Genomic DNA, 21948 nt, shown 5'->3' with positions numbered 1-21948 from the left:
GGCAAGCCCATGAAGTTGAATGAGTATCGATAAGAGTTGAGTAAAAAAAATATCACTTCAAGTCTGAACAAGTTGAGTTTTTTGACACTTAGTCAAGTTTCCACATCTGCTATAGATGGAGCCAGAGAGAAGCTTGATTAATGCCCTCCTCTTGAGGCTCCAAACTAAAATTCATCACAATTTCCTCAGTCTTGATACAACAACTAGAAACTTGCAAATTTTGAACAACGTTATGTGTTCGAGCATCATCATTGTTAGTATTCACTTAGCAAAAAATGTCCCTCTATTCACAAATTCATTTCCTGTAAAGAGTGAACAGAGAAAGGAATAGTGGGTGACTGATGAACAAACATAGTGATGCTCTTAAACAATGTTGTATGGTAAATTTCAAAATGATATCCAGGATGTGACCAAGCCTCCTTCATGATGCTCTAGATTTTCCTATTCGAATATTGCCAGGTTTTTTAAATGCAAGGTAAATACCATTCAATCAACTTTGATAACTATATTATCCATATTAAAAGCTCTGATCATTTGGAGGACAAGAAGTGGAGCTTCAACACCTATTTTTCTAGGATGAAGTACTTTTGTTACTTCTATCAACAATTTAACACCTTATCAGAAGAACCACAAATGACATAGCCAATACAATATTCCAAGTCTCCTCGAAGATGTTTCTGATTTCTTTAACACCAGGTGACTACCATTGGCATTGATCACCTTTTGTTACCATATTATCCATATTACAACTTTACTACTCTAAAATGACATCTAATCAATACAAATTCAGAGCCAGTACTTTAAAATGAAGTTCAATTAGTCTAGGAGTAAATGCCAGTACTTTAAAATGAAGTTAAATCAATCTAGGAGTTAGAGTAGCAACACCCTGGAAAAATATTCATGAGAAAACATATTAGCATTGATCTTCAGCTAACTCATAATTTATTGATTAGAATTGCATAACGTCTATCTTTATCCACATCCTCAATCACCTTTTTTCCCTCATCCACTAGTGGGAGTGGAATCTGCAATCCGGTAGAAACCAATTCCCATGTGATCTCCACATGCATTAATTTTTGTTAAAAATAGACAGGCAAAATAGTATACAATTTTTTATATCAGAGTTCATACCTTGATTCTCCTCATCTTATTAGTGAATTTTGAATTGACATCGAAGACATCTATTTGTGCCACAGTTTTTGTATTTGGCTCTTTATTGAGAATTTTATATTTCACACATGAAAGAGAATGTAGCAATCTGACAATATCTTCATCGGTCAAATTCAATTGAGTCTTCACTTCTAAGTAACTTAGCCTTTCAGATGCATTGAATAGCAAGAATGTTGATACCTGTCTATCATAACCAGAGAGTAAGTTACACAAGGAAAAAGAAGTGAATTCCAGATATATCAAGGAAACTAACACTGATAAATGTGATGTATTCACTTTGCATATTTATGGTTTCTATAACACATCAATTTAAGTTTTCCTTTAAATAGATAGCATAAGTAGAAAATGAATCAAATTATCAATGTATGGTCATTAACAATTAATGACATTAACCATTGCTTTAACTTATCCTACCCAACTAATTCTTAACCAGAAATTAGAAGAAGAAATTCCCAATAATGATCAGTAGAAAATGACCTATAATGCCATTTTATATGAATCAAGGAATCTAACTGTCAGCCAGTAATCAACCAAAAAGGCAATTACCTAGTAGGTAGTAACAACAAGTTCCATAGGCTTAGGTTAAAACTTCCCATTAATATTACAAGTACCTAGAGATTATATCCATGTAAACTTTCTATGCTTTGTCTTTGTCTGATAGAACTGCTTGAACACCTCTACACATCTTACCTGCATTAAGTAGCAAAGTTCAAAATGTTAAACTGCTTCAAAAATTGGCAAATTTAAAAGGTATATTGTATACAAAATGGGCATATCATTTCAGCTGGTAGGTTAAGATCAAATGATTTGTAACTCGGCCAAAACCCAGTTGTCAAAACTATCATAGTCAAGTCTATGCTAGGATGTGCTTGAGAATTTTCATTAAGATAATCATCAAAATGCCCTTGGTTCTCCTTTTCTAGTGTTAAATCTGTGACCTACATACAAGCACAAAGATTTTTACACAATTTACAATTAGATTAACTTCATTGATAAGAATCAAAGTGAGTTTTTTATTTATGTATGATGCAGCATACCATTCCCTCCATTTTAGAAGTAAACTGACCACCACACTATTGCTTCAACTTTGTCAATATGCTTCTTTCATGATCATCATTTGTACTTTTATCAAACAAAAGTCTCTGTGCAAGCTTCTTCCTACAATTTCGACAAATATTAATTATATATCACAACACATAACAAGACAAAGTCCTAAATTTTAAAATAGCATTATATGGATGAAGATTGTCATTCACATCATGAATTCCAGATGTGTAAAGTTGCATAGCTGCACACAAAGACAGCCTGAAAAGACTCTCTGTGTATGGTTTTCATTAATAAATATTCACATATACATAGAGATTAATGCATACACAATAAGCTCAGCTATCCCAAACTATCTATCAGAGTATGACATATGAATAGCAAAATATTGATTTGAATATTGATTTGTTCAAAAGAGAATAGCAATACATGTACTTATAAAAGAGGCACACTCATACAACCACAAACCAACCCACATATTGGCCACACTATTTGACAAGAACCAATAATTAGCAAAACATTTACCAATTCACTAACAAAAAATAGTAATATACCCATTGGAAAGTTGATTAGTTTCTACACAATATAGTGTGTAATACTGATCAATAAAATGCTTGTATTTTGAAACTTTTTCGGATTAAACTTAAAGATTTTTTAAAAATTGTTATTTGACCTACCAATTCTCTTATTTGTCAAATTGTAGACCTAAAATAAGCTAGCTTAGCTATGATAAAATTACTATCATAATGAGCATAGAAGTGACAATGAATTAGGGCCAATCCCCTATCATAATGCTTCTCTCTGCCAATCCCCTTCTTCATGTGGAATTATAGCTTCTTGCCAGTTCATGCTTGAAACAAAAGAATTTCCATTCTGAATTCCCTCAATGTCTCTTCACTCATCTACTCTATTCTTAACCTAGCTAATTTCTTGCGTGTCAATATGAGACTTGTCCTGAGTTCTTTCTGTTCCTCTCATAAAATTGGATTCATCACTAGAACCATTAAATAGATGATTTTCAGAGACATTGGTATCATTTATGTCTTGAACCCTTGTGGTAATATTTAATCTAGTTTGGAAACCTTCCCTGATGATTAGGCATACATACTCATGAGATTTACTAAGACTTATTAGGATAAGATGCAAGCAAAGAGCGTGATATATGATTCTTTGTTTCTCTAAGTACATCAAAAAAAATTAAATTTTTTTTTGGATGATTGGTTAAAATGACAAAAATGTCAGTACAGTCTAAAGCTAGCATGTCAATTTGTTTATGAAAACTCAATTTTATAACATCTAGTGTGCCAGAAACAGAGTCTATAGACTATGGAAACTCAGTCACATCATTTTATGACTAACAAGTGCTAAAAGCCTCTACCTCAAAAGGAGAGTTCCCATATCAAAAAAATAAAAGATAAATTAAACACAAAATCACTGCTTATATCAGTACAAGCACTCACAATAAGCCAATCAACTACGATGACAGTCAACTCAAAATAATAAGATAAATAATATGTTGGAAAATTAAAGTCAATAGTGGGGCATACCACAAACCAGAAATAGTCCCACATAGCCTTAGCTAGCCTAACTCCCCTACTACTGTTGAGGACCTCTGTTCTTCATTCAAGGCTCTACCATGCAAAGATCTTCCTCTGAGTAGTATTGTAAAAGAGTGCTATCAATGAGAGGAAAAAACAAAAATGTTGATTCAATAGAGTACTATTATGGCCCTACTAAATAATAATCAAAGAGCATTCTACAAAGTGTGAATTTAATACAATGGTTGAAATTGAAGCCTTGAAAAGCATATATCAGTTGCTTCCAATGCCATACAAAATTAGACTCATAAATCCCATTGGATCAGATCTACAATATATTTCCCATAGAAATTGAATGTATCATGATGATCAAGGCATTTTTTCATAGCCATTTAGGATGTCAGTAGCTTTACCTGAGACTGGAAATGGGAAACATGATAGCAAGTGCTTAACTACCAAAGAATATAAGCATATCACACCAAGTTAGGCTAGGTAAAAGAAAGCAGTCCCCAAACCTTGGGTACAAAATATACTGCTTTGCAAGCCACTATATATATCACAAATATTTTCACATCATCTCTATCTTAATTCTATTTCAAAAAATATCCATTTTTGCAAAGCTTTAGTTTCCAATCTAAATTAATATTAAGCGAAAAATTTCATTTGACATAGTCAAATTCTCAAGCAATTGGGTCTCCAATATATAGCAGAGTCCTAAGAATAGTAGGAACATGGTTGAACCGAGAACATGCCCATACCCCAGCGAACCCACACCCAGTAACTTAAATCAACCGCTAAAAAGTATGAAAGTCACAAGCTTTGCAACAAACATTTTTGCACACTAGCAGCCTGTGTGAAATTTAGTTATAAAAATGCCTTGTTTGTGGATATGCTCCAACACCAGTACCTGTTGATAGAGATAATTTGTTGGATTGCAATTGAACTCTTAATATAACAGTTAATTGTGTCTTCATTTTATGTTATGTTTATTTCTCAATTCTATTTTGCATAAACTATGGTGGAGAATCTACAGCTTTAAACAGATTCATGCTTATGAAAGTGATCTCAGAAGCTTTTAGATTCCAGGATTTTGCAAATAAGATCTTACTCCTTATTGTGACACGGTCACTATTGATCTTCTCTCTATAACCTTAATTGGAACTAATAGGACACCGTACATGAGGTTCTTCTCACATTGAGATGTTTTCTTGATGAAAGCTATATATGAGAGAGCACAAATTTTTAGTGTGAAAAAAATTTGTGAAAAAGACAACCACCAAGGTAATGATGGATATCTTATAATTCTTGCTTAGATAAGAGGATGATAATTATAAATTATGAGAATCATTGGTGTTTTGTTCTATCAATTTTTGGAGTGAGGAAAAAGTAATTGCAATTATAAAGGTTATTTTTTGAACCAACGCAATGGAAAAAGTTCATTTTAATGTTCACAATGGTGTTTGTCCTCTCCTTCTAGTTTCCGGTGGTTACCTAAATATAAAGAGAATTAAATATAAAAAGAGAAATTTATTTTAATCTATATTTTAAATTAAATATAAAGAGGAAAAAATAGAATTTAATCTTGATGTAGTGATGATTCTATGGTGTTGACTTCAACAATTGAGAATGCTGAATATCATCAGTAGCTTGTCTTCCATACACACCAATGATGTCAATCATGGTGCCATGAAGACTTGGTTTGCTATGTATAGCTACAAGGGAGAAACAACAAAAGTGCAGAATGCAGATGAATTTACTTGGCACAATGCATCATATGCTCTACTATGAAGCAACTACAAGATGTGCAAACACATAGCTATTAACTATTTCTCTAGATATGATCATAAGAAGTTTTCAAGATGTAGAACATTGTTATTATTAACTTGAAGCACTTATAAGGAAAAGGGACGGGAAAAAAAAAGATGGCAAAGAATCATTATCAAATTGGGAAGTCATTATTCAAAATTTATGAATCAAAGGGAATCGCAATGTACAAGATATTATAGAGGTGAATTCAAAAGCTTTATAAGATTCTAGCAATCATGACCATGATACATCGTGTTGGTGTTTTAAAATGAACTAAAACTACTAAGCAACAAAATGCTTAATACCAAGATGGCAGTACTCATACAATCTAAAGACTAGCCAATTCTTGTCAACAATTGCATGTGCAAAGCATTTGGGGCCAGCTTCAACAAAACCAAGGGTGGTTTTCTCTCTTCTGGCTCTACAAAACCAGGGTGGGTATACCCAGGGATGATTCAAGACTGGAAAAACTGTATGAGGATTATTTCTAGTTTCATTCTGATTCTCATCTCAAATCCTCAAATACATATACAATTCTTGATAACTTGATAAACACATCCCATATAACAGATATGGCCAAAAATTCTTCTATAGATCTGTAGATGTTCTCAACAATAGTGGCTAACTAAAGCTAAAACATTCCATGCAGACAAGTATAGGCCAACTTTTAAGATCTATAGGACACAAAAGTAAAATTGATTTAATTCTGCATTTTTGACAACCATTTGTGACATACTCCTCTTTCAGCTAGATCAAATTTGATCAGTGCCTAATCCATTGGGGTTCAGAGTCTACAACAAATCCTTAGATCTAATTTTTCACCTTACAGAAAATTTTATCAGCAATTCTTATCAGAATTTATCATTCAAAACCCTTTCCACTACTATAGCAACCTTATCACATTCACCAAAACTTTTACTTAATCCATTGAATTAATAGCAATGATAAACATATATACAACCTAACTAGATTGCATTCAATTGCACAGGCCTTTACCTATACAACATCAAGATAACCAAGTAATCAAAAGGAGACAAAGTTCAAAAAGAACAGATATTGGGACAGTTCAAAATTTGTATTCATTTTCCTTGAAAATTGTATACAATTTACAATAGACTTAGAATGACCTTTAGAAAGAAACACATATCATTCTGTATTCATGTATTCTTAGAGAAATGATAGAGAAAATACATCACAAACTTGCTTTCAAAAAACATTGGACCAAAGACAAACTAAGCATATCACTTAGACAAATAGAATTTAGACCATTCTCTAGCCCTGGAATCTCACTTAAATAGTGTGAGATGCAACAAGCTTCAGGCTAAGAGAAAGTGATAGGTGTCCTTTACAAAAGGAAAACATAGACATCTGTCAAAAAGAAAAAAAACTAACAGGAAGTTATGCCAATCACACATTCTCTTGCAGGCTTTTGTCTATCACTTCTTTCGTTGATTTTGCTCCAACGGTGATTCTGTCATATATGTAACTGCTAAGCTTGTCCCTGACAAAATCTATTCTGATGATCACACTCTACCCTCGACCCGTGGGTTTTGTCAAGATAACTACTTTGTGAAATTCATCTTTACTTCCCACTCTTCTCTAATCATGCCAGGCTTCAAAAATAGTGGAAAAGTTACTTAGTGCGCAACTTTTGAGCAAGGAGACAATGTGGCAGTCAAATATAATAAAATGGGTAACTTTTGATTCCCAGCCACGTTTGCTTTCTTAACCACCCTTTGACCAAAATTTTCCATCCACTGATACAAAAAGGGTGCATGCTAACAAAAAGTGACAAAGACCATACCTATGAGTATGAAATCTTCTTCATCGTCCTCAAAAACCATGCACAGGACCCCACACATTTTTGTTACCCAGGCATTAAGCTATGATATCGTGAATTTTTTTTTAAAGGATGATGTTACCATTGAGAGGGCTATTATCTTACCAGGTTCATTCATTATCCTTCTCAAAACCTTAGTTACTCGACTACGACATCTTACCAAAGTTTCAAAAAGATGAAACTTTAAGAAAACACTCAGGATTACTAGTTTTCCTCTATCAAAAATCCATACACTTCTACATGGGAAAAAACACTTCTTTTCTGCAAACTAGTTCAAATTGCTATGCAAGATATTACAATCCTAGGCCCAAGTATTTTTACCTAGTAATCCCTCTGCTATCCACAACCCAGGATCTAGTGAACTCTTTGGAACCATCCTTTGATTAAACCATACAAGATTGAATTTTTTTTCAGAAACTATGGCATGAGAACTTACTTGGATTTTTTCTCTCTTTGTAATTCTACAATTTATCTTTGAACCAATCGCTTCACACTCGTGCCAGATCTCAGTCCTTGCAATAATTATCTTTGTTCATAAAAGATTTCAAAATCTTTGTTCGTGCAAGGCGAAACTAAGAAAATCTTGCCTGTTATACTCTATTATTAACTTCACATGCAAAACTTTTCACATCTTATTAATGTGCAGAGTGCCACCACCTTCAGTATTTAAAACTTTGCTGTCAATCTTAAAAATCATACGATTGTGGGGTATAGAGAGAGGCAACTAGGTATCGCACTTGACAAGTTGGCCCTCTAATCCAATGAAAATCTCCCATGTACACAACTCTTTCTTTGATGGCACTTCTGTCTAGATCCACTGACAACTGAGGACACGTGTCAACAGGTCGCTACTTCGCTATACATAAAGAATGAGCACCTTGCTATAGCGAAGTAGCGACAACCATCGATCTGATCTTGATCTTGTAGATGATATGTTATTGTATTTCTTAGAAAAATAGTGGTGGGCCCTCATTCGCTATCTTGCTATACATATTTTTCGAGCAACTTTTTATGGTGAGACAACGACAGTTATTGATCTGAGATTACAAAAAAGGTGGAGGAACTACACCAAGTGCCCTGAGGAAAAGTGGGTCCTATACTTACTATGTCACAAAGACTAAACATCATGCAACTATTTATAGTGAGATGGCGAGGATCATTGATTGAAACTTGATTTGGCAATTGGGATCTCTTAAATGCTTTTACAAGTCCAAGACATTGCTGACGTAGGAGAAATTGCATTACTGGCAATCAACAAAACTTTACTTTAAGCCTAGTTAGCCATCCGCGTTTCCTCAGGTCCCACTAGCTATTGGTTTTTATGGTGCCTTGCTACTTCATTAATGGTGAGGAGTTAGGTTTTTCCAATAGCAAGGTAGCGAGCTCTGATGACTTGAAAAGAAATCGGTGCCATGAAATACAAAGACCTATCAAATTGCTATCGTTCATGCCAACTGTTTCTGACAACAATTATTGCTTGTCATGCCACTTGGGCATACCATAGTTACTGATAAATTTTGAGGCCACTATGCTTTTGATTTTGTGGCACCTCGCTACTTTTCTAACGGCGATATGGAAAACTTTTTTGATAGAGAGATATCAAAGAAATCATCATTCCAACGTTGATTTTTGATTGTCTCCAACTAGGTCCCTTTTCCTAATCCACATTTGCTAGGTGTCTGTGACTGAATGATCAGTTAGAAAACAATTTTTTGACTGCCGTATCTTTATCTTACGGTCCCATTTTACACTTTCAGGCACTCGCTACCTCACTATACATAAAGAGTGCCCATGTTTTCATAATGAGGAAACGACAACAGTGGATCTACTTAGATTGGATGGCTAGGAAATATTGGGAGGAAAAGTAGCTTAGGGTAGAGAAGATATAAAGGGAACATAATATTCGCTTGATTTAAAATTTTAAACATTTTGTGCCTAACCATTTATGAAGGGAAAGAGACGTAGGGTTTTCATAAAACTTTCAAAGGGTTGCAAATAGACAACTTATCTAGAAACCCTATTTATCAATTTATTGAGACAATCTAAAGATTTTATATCCAGGCAAAGGATTTCTATCATTTGAAAATTCAGACCAACACATCACAAGGATAATCTCTAATAAATGCTACCCACAGTCGATTTCAAGCTAGACAATTCGGGAAAGAATAGGGATTGTTTGAAATTACTTAGTGAACAATCAATGAGAGATCAATGGAAAGAAAAAACATGTTGAAAGATAGATACCCACATTCATCTCCATGTATGCACCCAAATGAACTGGTTAATGGAATTTGGTGAGGTCTCTACATACAAGGTACATTGAACTAAAAGCTTGAGTCAATTGACTAAGTGTCAATGACTAGGAAATCATAGTTGGAAAGGTTCACCACAATCTATTACAGGTCAATAAAGAAGATCGATCTTTTTTTATCAAAGGACAAAAATGTATGAAAACCTAGAACCATACTTTTTTCTGAGCCTCTATTAAGCATGCATATCAAACATATATTTATGCATACCAAAAATGAACAAGGTATGTTACTACCTGTAGTTGACAATAATTTCTGATATGATCCTGATCGTTGATTTATTATGTGTTGACCTAGTCTTATAAGCACTGATACTTAGGAAAATACTTTCCTTGACACCTTGTCACATTGTGGTCTTCCTCAACTTATATGGATAATGTCTCCAGGAAGATAGACATCACTTGGGAAACCCTAGCCTTCAGATAAGATCATGCCTCTTCAGACTCAAATTCAATCATGCTCCTTTGTAAGCAATTGTTACCATTGATTGGTTTGGTTTGCTAAATCATAGCCCTTAATGCTCCTTCCCTCACTTGTGTATAATAACTAACTATTGTTGCTATAATAATGATCAATGTCTAGTATGTGTTTGTTTCTATTAATAGTTGTTCTCAGTTCCCTATTGTCTGGATACTCATTCTCAGACAATCATGAAGTCTTAGATAAGATGAATTTTTATGGTATTAATATCTCCCTCATGGTGGGGGCATGATAGGGTTCATGAATGTTGCAGATCATCCTTACATTGTGATTCATATCTCTATTCTATTTTAGCTCTAAAAGAATTGTTGATCAAGTTCTATGTCAGAAGTCACTAATTTCTTCATGGAATACTCAAGAATATACACAGATAAATGTTCTTCTTCTTCATGGGATACTCAGATATATGGAATGAGATAAGACACCATTCCTCTCTCTGCCATGTTCTGCAAACTATTATACTTTCTTTCACTTGCATTGCTCTCTTTGTTGTCTGGAAAAATGTTGTGCATAATAGTATCTAGGTATTGATAATGTAGTTAGTGATGATTTTAATACTTGCCAGTTCCATAATGCATGAAATCTATTGCTAAATATTTTTTATGGGGTGGAATATTGAGGGCATAAAAAGTTTCTATGAGTAGAATGGATGCTTCCCTGAAATGCAAAAAACTTTGTAACAATTTAATCAAATACAGAACTTGTCAGCTATCTTAGAATTCATTTGAGTGATCTAAATGTAGAACAACTATGCTGTGAAGCTCATTGAGAATTGACCCACAAAACATGAATGTGGCTAATCATTGGATTCAAATGATCATACTGCTATATTTTTGAATAGAAAGTAAAATATACATCTTATTCAGTAATTTGTCTCTTGATATTGTTTTTTCAATCTTTTACATATAAATAATTGGGATAGCAAAAGGCCAATACATTTTCCTCAGTTCAAGGAATCTCACAACATAATTTCCACTTGATTGGTGAAATGTAGTCCTTACGTAATTCAAGGCTCACAATCTTTCTCCAAATGGGATCTACTCTTGGTTCACTAGAAAGTAGTTCCTATGCAATGCAATGCAACCCTTAGGCTACCCCAGATTGCTCTACCACCAATGTGTGTTTGCATAGATTCTTTGAAATTTTTGTAACATTTTTCATTAATGTTATACTGATTTTAACTTTTACACAATGGACTTGTCTTTCCAGTTGTAGGTTGTACAATAAAAGCAAGATACAGGGCACAAGAGAATGCACTTCAATTCTCTTGTCAGAAATGTATGAAAACAAAGTCAATTATAAGAGTTTACAAGGAAAATTTATCAGAAAAGATTTCAAGAGTGTGAATTCCTCTGGTCTTGTGACTTTATGATTTGTCCATTTTTTAGGTATATTATATTATTAAGTATACCTTCATACCAAAAAAGAAAAAGAAAAGGAGAATTCAAGTTCGCTATCTTCCAAGAAAGGGGCTATTTCTTTTACATACCTCTATTTGAAGGCCAACCCAACCACCTAAGTCCAACACTCCACCATTTGAAAGAGGACCTGTTGATGTCATGGGACTCCCATGCTCCAGTCTATCATGGTCTCCATATCCCTGGTTAGTGACCAGGGTATAGATTCGTACAATCTCTATTCAAAACAAAAATAGTAGGGTGTAAGATTAATCTTGTTGTAGTGATATGAAAACTAGAATCAGAAAAGGACAATTGAGTTTTTTTTTAAAATATCTAACAACAACCTTGTAGTTTCACAATAACAGAAACATCACTCTAAACTAACTAATAAGTTTGAAAAGATTAAACTCTAACCTAATTTGCAAACAAAAATAGTAGTAAGAGGATTGATCTTCTTGTAGTGATAATTGATATAAAAACCAAAACCAGAAAAAGAGAATTGAGTTTTTAAAAAAATTAAAGCTATCAATAACCTTGTAGTTTCACAATATTAGAAACATCACTCTAAAACCTGACATGATGGGCCTTGCCTCCTTGGAGTCATATTTTTTAATATAAATGTTATCATGGATTACTCGTTCAAGATGGATGTTGATTAGGATTTTGTTTCCATGGGTTGGAAGAGTTGGACTTACACTCATAACCTTGTTCTATGTACTACTCATGATGGTTTCACCATATGCATTTGACCTCACCTTTTTTATTGGTGTTCTACAATAGATTTGGGTGGGACTACTATATAGCTTTTTATTGTGAGTAATCTTTCACCGTTGAATTTTAATCTTTATACTATGCGGATGAGGTGGAATTTCAATGAAATACTCCTTTCTAGTCAATGACTTCACTTACAAAATAATATCTTTCAAGTATTTGTATAACTCAACCTTTAACCTTAATTATTAACCAACAATGTTATTTTTCAAAGAATTCACTATTCTTGCTATGAAATTTGATTCTTGATTATGAGTATACAAGATGACATTGATAGATTTCTCAATTGTAAGGTACAATATGGTCTTAAACTCCTTACGTTCACTTCCTTGACTTGACATTATAATTCTATATTCAACATATGGTTTGCAAGTGTAGATGGTAGATATAATCCTATAATGTTCCCTATCCTAGTTATATGCTATTTGGGATTCACTTCTCTATATGCTTCTCTCGATATAATTAATATCCTTATATTTATCATCTTTAAATCACCTTGTCTGATTAAATCACTTTTTCTAAAATATAGGTGATCCACAATTGGTGTTTCCGTTGTCAGTAGATATTATTACCTCTTTTTTTTCAAGTATAGGTTTTCTTTGTTAAAGAATGATATAATGATTCTTCTTGTAACTGTTTGTTATCTATAAATAATGCTCTAAGTTCATAATACTCCAGTTCCCTATTCTCTATTCTTTGAGAGCATTGTGTTTGATGTTGTTGAAGCCAAGGTCCAAGGAAAAAAATGGTTATCCTCCATCAAGAGCCTATGATCAAACTTTATGAGCTTCATTGTGCCCTATGTCCCCCTCTAACCACCAATATTCTCTCCATCACCGACCAAAAACCTAAACTTTCTCCCTCAATGTGTTGCCCTTTAGAGTCTAAAATCTAAAACTCTATAGCTACTCCCAATGTGAGCTATATTTCTTCTAGTGGCTCCTATATCCTGGATATCTCAAGTGCTAAAAATTTAAGAGAGGCCTTGTAAGCCCAATAAACATGCTTGGAAAAAAAGCCAAGAAAATGGTCCTTGACCTTGACTATGATAGTGATGAGGACACTCAACAAAAAAAACATGTTTCTTGAGTAGGTTGGCTAAGGAAAGGGGTAAAAAAGATATCGAAGACTTGGCTAAAAAAGAGGAGACATTGTGGAAAGTGAAAGCAAAAATTTTGTTAAGAGTGAATCAGATGACTCTTCTTATAAGGAAAACCAAAGCCCCATGAGGGACCCTTCCCTAAACCCTTCTATTAATCCCCCTCCCCTCACTAGCCCATGTAGAATACCTTCTACTCCAAACCCCCTATAACCCCCCACAACGTCTCCCCTGTTGAATGTAAGAAATGTTGCAGTTGATAGTTTTAACAAAGGAAAGACTAGTGGTCACTTCATGAAATGTTGCAACTCTTCTTCTTCTCACATATACAACCCAAGCATCATGCACCAACCTTGGCACAAGGTGATCAAGCAACCCCAACCTTCCTAACATCCAAGAGAACCCAAACAAAAATCAACACACCTAAAACAAATCAGGTATATGGCAAACCTGCTGTTAGCAGTCATAAGGTAAATTGCAGCACTTGACTCTTATACCATACACACAACTAAGAATGAAATTGGATCCTCTAGGACTCCCAAGCACCAAGGATACTTTTTAACAACTCCTATATGACCAAAACAAGGTGTAACAAAGGTTGGAAACATTGCCAACCACTGACCAAGCAAATTGTTGCAACTAACCAAACAAGCACTTAGGTTTCTTAGCACTGTTTTCCACCAATAACTCAAAATGTTTACAAAGGACTAGGCAAAAAAAAGACAAATTCAAACGCCCTTTTCAAAGTGCCAAAAGACTCCAAAGTTTCAAAACCTAACTCCACTCCAGGATACCCTAACCTTAATCTTACACACAGGCCTAATTAGCAACTTTAGGCTTGGTCTACAATGAAAAGCTTAAAAATATGGGTGCATGGATCAATTCTTCAACTTCAGTGTGTCCTCCTAGTCAAATTTAAGATGCCTTGCCTCCACACCAAGTCCCAAGTTCTTTTTATCACTCTAACTCATCAAATTGCAAAAACAAGGTCTAATACATGGGTCTTATTAGACCTAGGGCTTGCTCTTAAAAATGCTTGCTGCAATCTCTTGCCTCTAGGCTTTTGACATTTGATAATACAATGCCCTAGTTTGCTCCGTACCAAATTGGAGAAAATTCCAATGGTGGGAATTCAAACTAGGGCCATTCCTTTGGCCAAAACCCTTGTTTTGAGGGATTCACAGGTAGCAAGGAAGAAAAATATATAACTTGCAAATGAAATCAAATCTCTCCTTGAAACCAACGCCAAAACTTCATAAAATTCAACCTCCAACTTTTCAACGCAAAACAGCCACCGTACAACCTTTAGGAGTCTGTATAGTACAAAAAATTAGTCAAAAAGCCCTAGAAATAATAGATTTTATTAGTTTAAAAGCAAGTACAATGGTTAATAAACCAATACCCTATGACCAAAATTTTGAAGGAACAATAATGTGCAATTAGACTTCTTGATGTATAAATTGGGTCTTAAAAAAATCAATTTCCTTCAGGGAAAGTACTTATTTGGTTTTGAATACTAATGTCGTGGAGTTCGTTTCAAATCATATAGTGTCTTTTCAAGTGACATACCATGAGTTCCTTTTCTTTTCTAACAAAATTGGGTTTTTAGATCTTCATTTAGGAATTTACTTCATATCTATTTGGTAGATATTCCAACTATGATTGGAAACAAGTGCTGTCAACATTCTAATCATAATTATCTTTACAACTAGAGCAAAGATTCCTCAATCTTCAATTTGTTGCTCTTTAGCTACTAAAATTGCTTTGTGCTTGTCAATTAAAACATTATTTTTAAACTTGATCTTAATACTTTTTATAATCAATGGCTTTCTTTCCAATGTCTATCTCTCAACTCAACACATTTTTTTATTTTTCTTTCCTTCTTGCTTCATCATAAATACTTGGTTCACAAGCACTTATGATGTTCTTCTTGCTAGGATTATGAAGTGGACAATGACTTTCAATCTAGATAATCAATTTCTTCTCTTCCTTCTATAGATTCATTGGGACTTTCAGAGTTTGGCTCAACTTTTTTGAGTAAGTGTGATGATATGTAGTGCACTATAAATTGTCTCTTCAATGAAAGGATTAGCACCTCTAATTTTCAAATGGCGATCAACCAGAACTAGCTGACAATCTAACCTTAAAAATACATTTTATGCCAAATTCCAATGATAGTCAAAGACATTTAGCTATTGGAAAATGGCAAGATTATGTCTTATTTCAAATATGCAATAAAATGGGCAAGAAATGTGGAAGAACGTTAAGTTTTTATCCACCAAAACATGAGTAAAATTGTATAAACTGAATGTATTTTTAAAAATAATGTTAATTCCCTTCAAAAGAAATATTTTGCATGCAACTTACTTGCTAAAGATGTTTCAAGTTCAACAACTCTTTAATCACAGGATCCACAATAGTTGGAAGCTTTGACCTATCTGTCAGCTGTGGCTTGGCCTGCAACAACAAAAAATTCATTAGTATATGCATCTCAACATTTAAAAAATACATCAAGAAATTTAGGTCAGTTCCAGTCTATAAATTAACTAGCATTTGTTTCTTCTTTAACATATTCAACAATCAAGTACAAGGTTTTTTAGTTTGGACTCTACCCTGATGAGCATTCCCTTACAATCAAATTTACCTACTTTGGCATTGTAGTTTGCATCAAGAAGAACATTTGATGAGTTAAAATCACAGTGAATGTTAGATGGATCATAGTGCTTGTGCAAATGCTTCAGTGCTCTGTAATATTTAGGGCATAATGACTTTAGATTCTATTGCACTGTCTTTATTTTTACAAAAGAGAAACATGGAGAATCTGCTCTTGGCTCAAATCATTATCACTATTGGCTCAAACAATTTTCACTAAAACTAAATGAATACACATAAAAAAAGAGATAAAACAATGCCAAAACAAAGGATGGTCAATTTAGAAGTTTTAACAACCCATAACCACTTTAGGAGGCTTATAGAACCTATTTAGAATTGAAAGTGAATAAAAATGGGATAAGGTTAGGAATCGAAAGAGAATAATAAATGAGTATAGAATCTCACTTGAAAAAAATATAACTAAATATTTAATGTGATGAAGAAGACTGAAAAATAAAATGCCAATGAATAGAGCAGATCAGGATGTAATGATCGTGTGGACAAAAATACAATCAACCCATTACTATTCCCATCAGAATAAATTTTGAACAAACTCTTGTAACTTCTTCTCACTATTTTTGTTAACACCAAAATGAACAAGAAAATTGATTGTGTGGAAAACAAGAAAACTCTTTGATAGGAATCTGTCTCAAGACAAAAAAAACAAAAGCTATTATGTGTCATATATTTGTTATAAGTATTTGTTGTTGCATCAAAAATCTCACGAGTAGGACAATTCTAATGAAATATTTTATATAGACCTAGCCTCTAAACACAATTCACCTCAACAACTGAGCTAATATCAAGAGGAAAAACAAGAGACATATAGCTATAGAACCTAGCTCACTCACAAGAAAGCATGTGCCCTCGTCAGCAATCCTATCAGCATTCTTCCCCAAAGATGGAGATGAATCCAGTGAAAATATTGATGTTAGATATTTTCTAGGGAAATTGAGGGATACAAATCCCTATAATCATCTCAATCCACATATATGATGTGGCTTTGAAGTTTTGAATGGTTCAGAAAGATACATATTTAATAAATAAGCTTCTCAAATACAGAGTAAAGAATTATTTGGTCTGGCATCTCAAAATTCTCCCTTGATCCCCTAAAATCAACAATATTCTCATCTTCCAGGGAGCATATATGTTGGCAATCATATCAAGCCCTAAAAAAATAGAAGACAATAGCATAACATTGCTAAGATACATGTCGGTAAGGATAGATGGGAGAAGGGTGTGTAGAGATAGCTGGACCTTTTATTAGACTGAGATACAATAGCCATCCAAAAAAATGCCACACTCTTAGAGTGGCGTAGGATATTTGTGGAGTTTTCTTCTTGTATAAGATTCCCAAGCTTCACCATTCATGGATTTTGTTATCTTTTCATTGCTAAAACTCAGTTGTTTCTAAGATTTTAATGCATTCACCTTCAAGTACACAATCAAAGTTCTTCAAAGTTGTATCATAAGTTCAGTTCCTTCTAAGGGATTCCTTCTAAATTCTTATGCACAGAGATGTGTATGTGTGTGAAAAGATAAAGATATTTTTAAGAAGTGGGGGGCATTGAGAAAGATAATTTTGATGAAAGATCAAGTAATACTACCCTTAAGGTGAAATGGGGAAATACTGAAAAGAGAATCTTCCAAGGCTACATCTACCCCTACACAATATAATGGGCAGAAAGATACCATAACAATTGAGTTACATATGCACAACTTAACTACCAATCAAGGCATCTTTGATCAATGTCCTTGTTTTTGTATTCATTCTAAGTTAGTCTTTGGTCCAAACTAGTTATAGGTGAGTAAATTGCTCCATTTTTAGGGTTATCAAAAAGAGTAATAAAAGTGAATTAAAGATGCATTTAGTGTCTCCATCAGAAGGTGTTGTGATGACTATGCAATAAAGATAACAGCAGAGCCTCACAGCTGGTGAGCTGAGTTCCCATGAAGACACTAAGAACTCACACCCATGTGACTTAAATAATCAACTCCATATTCATGCATTGTGATCCTCATGACTGACTTAACTACCATTTTCTACCCAATTTTTCTTATTAAATAAAATTAGGGGCAATAAATGTTCATCATCAGTACAACTATACATCTAAATTTTTAGGGCTGGAACAAGGGACTGAGTAGCAGAAATGTATGTGATAGGACATAAGTCAAGATTGTTCCTAATACTGAGTTGGCTGCATTTTGAACTCTTACAAATTTTGAAAGGAATTCTCCCTTTTATATTGACAACAATTTGAGTTACAGACATGTGATAATATCAAGCATACACTACAAATTTTATTTATCTTTTACAAAATTGTTCTATTAACTATTACTTACACACTAAACTGCTACTTTATAGGGTATGGAATTTTGAATCCATTCCCTATATTGATTTCCATTTCTATAAATTGACACAATTAGAACAAAAATGTCCAGCTAACAATCTATGCATTGCAATGTCATAAAATATTTTGAATCTTTGAAAAGGCCTAGGTCAACATACCTATTTTAGCAAATAACCCTTCAATGTCTTTAACAAATCTCTCCAAATTAGAGAGAGGTGTGTAGGCCTACTCGGTCCCCATATCATGAAACTCTAAGAGTCCCCATATAATCTCTGTCTCTTACAAGTTTAAGAAACTCAACCTGTATATCATAACTAGTAGTCTAAAAATGTCATGATTGTGAACATAGAAATAATTGACCATCCTTTTATATCAAATATACTAAAAATTATAATCAATGAGAACATCTCAATACTTTCTTTAGTTGAAATAGAAACACAAGATTTTCCTCAAAGAAGTTTGAATTCCACTGCTTGATATTTTTAACAACCTTAACAAATATACCTTTATTTAGGTCAGTTCTTGCATCTCCAATACAAATTCAATTTTATCAACATAATTGTAATTCAAAATACCCTAAATAAAAGATAAAAAAGAATTGACGGTAAGTATCTAAGAAAACATGATCTCCTTAAGGGAAAATTGATCTTTTTTCTCACATGTACATGATCAAGAGTCTTACTACTGATTGCAGAAAGAAGTTGATTATGATCTCTTTGTTTGGTAGAATCCACCATTAAATTCCCTTGTGATTCACTCTCATTATCTCTCCCTTTCCACCTAGGATGATTTTCTAGATGTACTCCTAATTTATCAGTATGACAAGTCTTGTTGGAGCTGCAAGCTTCACTACCATGAACATGTTCGATTGGAGATCTCAATTCAACATCTTAAGCATGCTTATGTGAGAAATTTAATGGGAGTTCATACATCACCACGACATTTGAAATGGTTTTAATAACTACCTACTCTTATCCACTCCTAATGTTAATAGTAGAAAATTCCTTTGAGCATGTATTATCTAGATTGGTATCATCTGTAATTAGCTTCAATGATCTACTTTTGAGAGAGATGTCTAAACCTATTAACAAAAGTCACAGATTATGACAATTTGAAGTAATATCTTGCTAAGGATAAATTATTTATTTCAAAAATTATTGGTGTCTCAAAACTAACAGAAGACACCCTTTGAAAATGCATCTTGCATTTTCCTGAATCTATAAGTGACCTTATATGAGGGAGAAATTATACTAGAATGTACAAGGCCTCTATATACACAATATTCTTGAACCGGGTTATCAAGCATTCACATGTTCAGCTTCGTTTGGCTAAGTTCATTCTATGAGAAGAAATACACATAAGAAAATAAATTCATTCAAAAAACCTGTGACAACTTATCATGATAGAAAAAATGGAGATGATACCTTCTATTTGGAAAATAAGTAAATATCCCCAAGGACATACCAAATTCAAACTCATGCTTAGGTTGCATGTGTCAACATTCCCCATCGACCTTAGTCGCAAGGCTAACTAACTTATCAAGAGTGTGTATCCCACAAATGAAATTTGTATAAATGTTACAACCTCTCACTACAGCAGAATAAGATATCAAATTGTTTTTTTTCCGACAACTTTTTGCTTTTACTCATTTTTTACGATTGAAGGATATCCAAAACACCTACTTTTCTTCCCAATCCACAAAGTTCACCTTCCCTTCTCAATAAAATACATCCCCCTAATTTTAGTTATTTGATATTAATCACATCATATTATCCATAGTCTAGCCTTTCCAAGGATGCAATCTTGGAACAACTCATTGTTTTGCAATCTTCTTGCCTTCATGTTCTGTATGGACAGATACTTCCTTGGCTAGACATTTTCAGCAGTCTCTTCCTCATTAGCACCCACCAGATCAAAACACCAAAGCTACAGAAGCCACTACCAACATGATCTGTACACTGTAAGAAGAATGTCTCTATATGCAACAAATATTTTTTTAATGACTTTGCTCCCTTTTTTATTAGAATGTGTCTAGTAATCAAGGTAACTACGAGATTCATGTATGCTTCTTCATCCTTGTCTGATTGATCTTCTATTTGAATAAGTTAAAATCCTTTAGAGTTTCAGTGGATAGCATATGTGTTTTAACCTCTTGTGTTCTATAACTTCAAAATAGTTGATGTTAAAAATAGCATTTTCCTACAAAGTTGTACCTAAATAATCTACATTGCAATAGACTGTGTTACCCAACTAAATAAGGCACTAGTCTTCAAATTCATTGATAGATTGTCATTTGTTTTGTATATCCAAAATTAGTACTGACATTCCAATTTGACTAAGGAATTGAATAAGAGGCAAGAAAGTCAAGAAAAACTTAAAAAGGCCTTAAAAGAGAAATCAGATGAATGTCACTAATTTAACACTCACATCGGATAGATACAACTTGATTTAAATGAAACAAAGCACAATGAGCAAGAACTTGAGAATGTGAATGAAGTCTTAAGGGATGACAAAGCCAAAGCAAAGAAATTCAAGCATGAATTCAAATTGAGCACTAAAAAGCTTTATGAGCAGCTAAAAAAGGAAAAAACTACTTGGAGATAAGAAAGGATTGCGTTATGAACAAGGAGAATGTTCTAAGATAACAAATTTTAGAGCATATCAGATTGAGAAACCTAATGAGATGCCTACAAATCATACCAACAAATAGAAATTCAATAGCAAATGCTTTACATGCAACAAGCTTGATCATAGGGCAGGCTTAATTGTACTCATTTAAGATCATAAGAAGTTAATAAAACTATAATTTGCCAAAAAAGTTGAATTGCACATGGTGTAAATATGTACAATGAACTGGAAATTTAAAAAAAAATTAGCATTCCTATATAGGAAGACGAAAAACTAAATGAATAGTTCAGTGCATGTTTTTTAGCTAATCTAAAATTATGATATCACTTGAAAACTAAAATGGTTGATTTCATCAAATGAAAAGTATACTTGAACCAAATTTATCAAATAAAATCTAATCTGCTAATAGAAGTGGTTGTAGTATTCTAACAAAATAAATGAGCAGACATAATTTTTTTGCCAATTTTAAAAAGTTTCTTTGATAATCCTGATATATTTAATCATTAAATATTAGGTTTGAAAAAGACTATACTGATCTTTCATTCTATTTTTATTTGGTGGAATGTCTACCCCACACATATCTTATTTTTGCAAACTTGTGCCTACCTCATTTCTATCCTAGAATTACTTTTAAAATGAGGTTCCCAATGAAATCTTGGACAAATCTTAAAAAGTTGGACTCACTGAACTGTCTGAGGTAAAATTCTAGGTAAGAAGACACCTTAACAAATAATTGATTTTGGATTCTTTTCTATGAAATTGAGTTAAGCACTGGGCTCCACACTGTAATTCAATCCAAATGGATTTTATTCTGGGAATCCACAAAACCACCCAAGTTCCATCATGATTGATGGTTAATG

This window comes from Cupressus sempervirens, chromosome 7, assembly GCF_028749045.1.
Source record: "Cupressus sempervirens isolate cs-2001-9-10 chromosome 7, ASM2874904v1, whole genome shotgun sequence".
Lineage (NCBI taxonomy): Eukaryota > Viridiplantae > Streptophyta > Pinopsida > Cupressales > Cupressaceae > Cupressus > Cupressus sempervirens.
Note: the sequence above shows the minus strand (reverse complement) of the source record.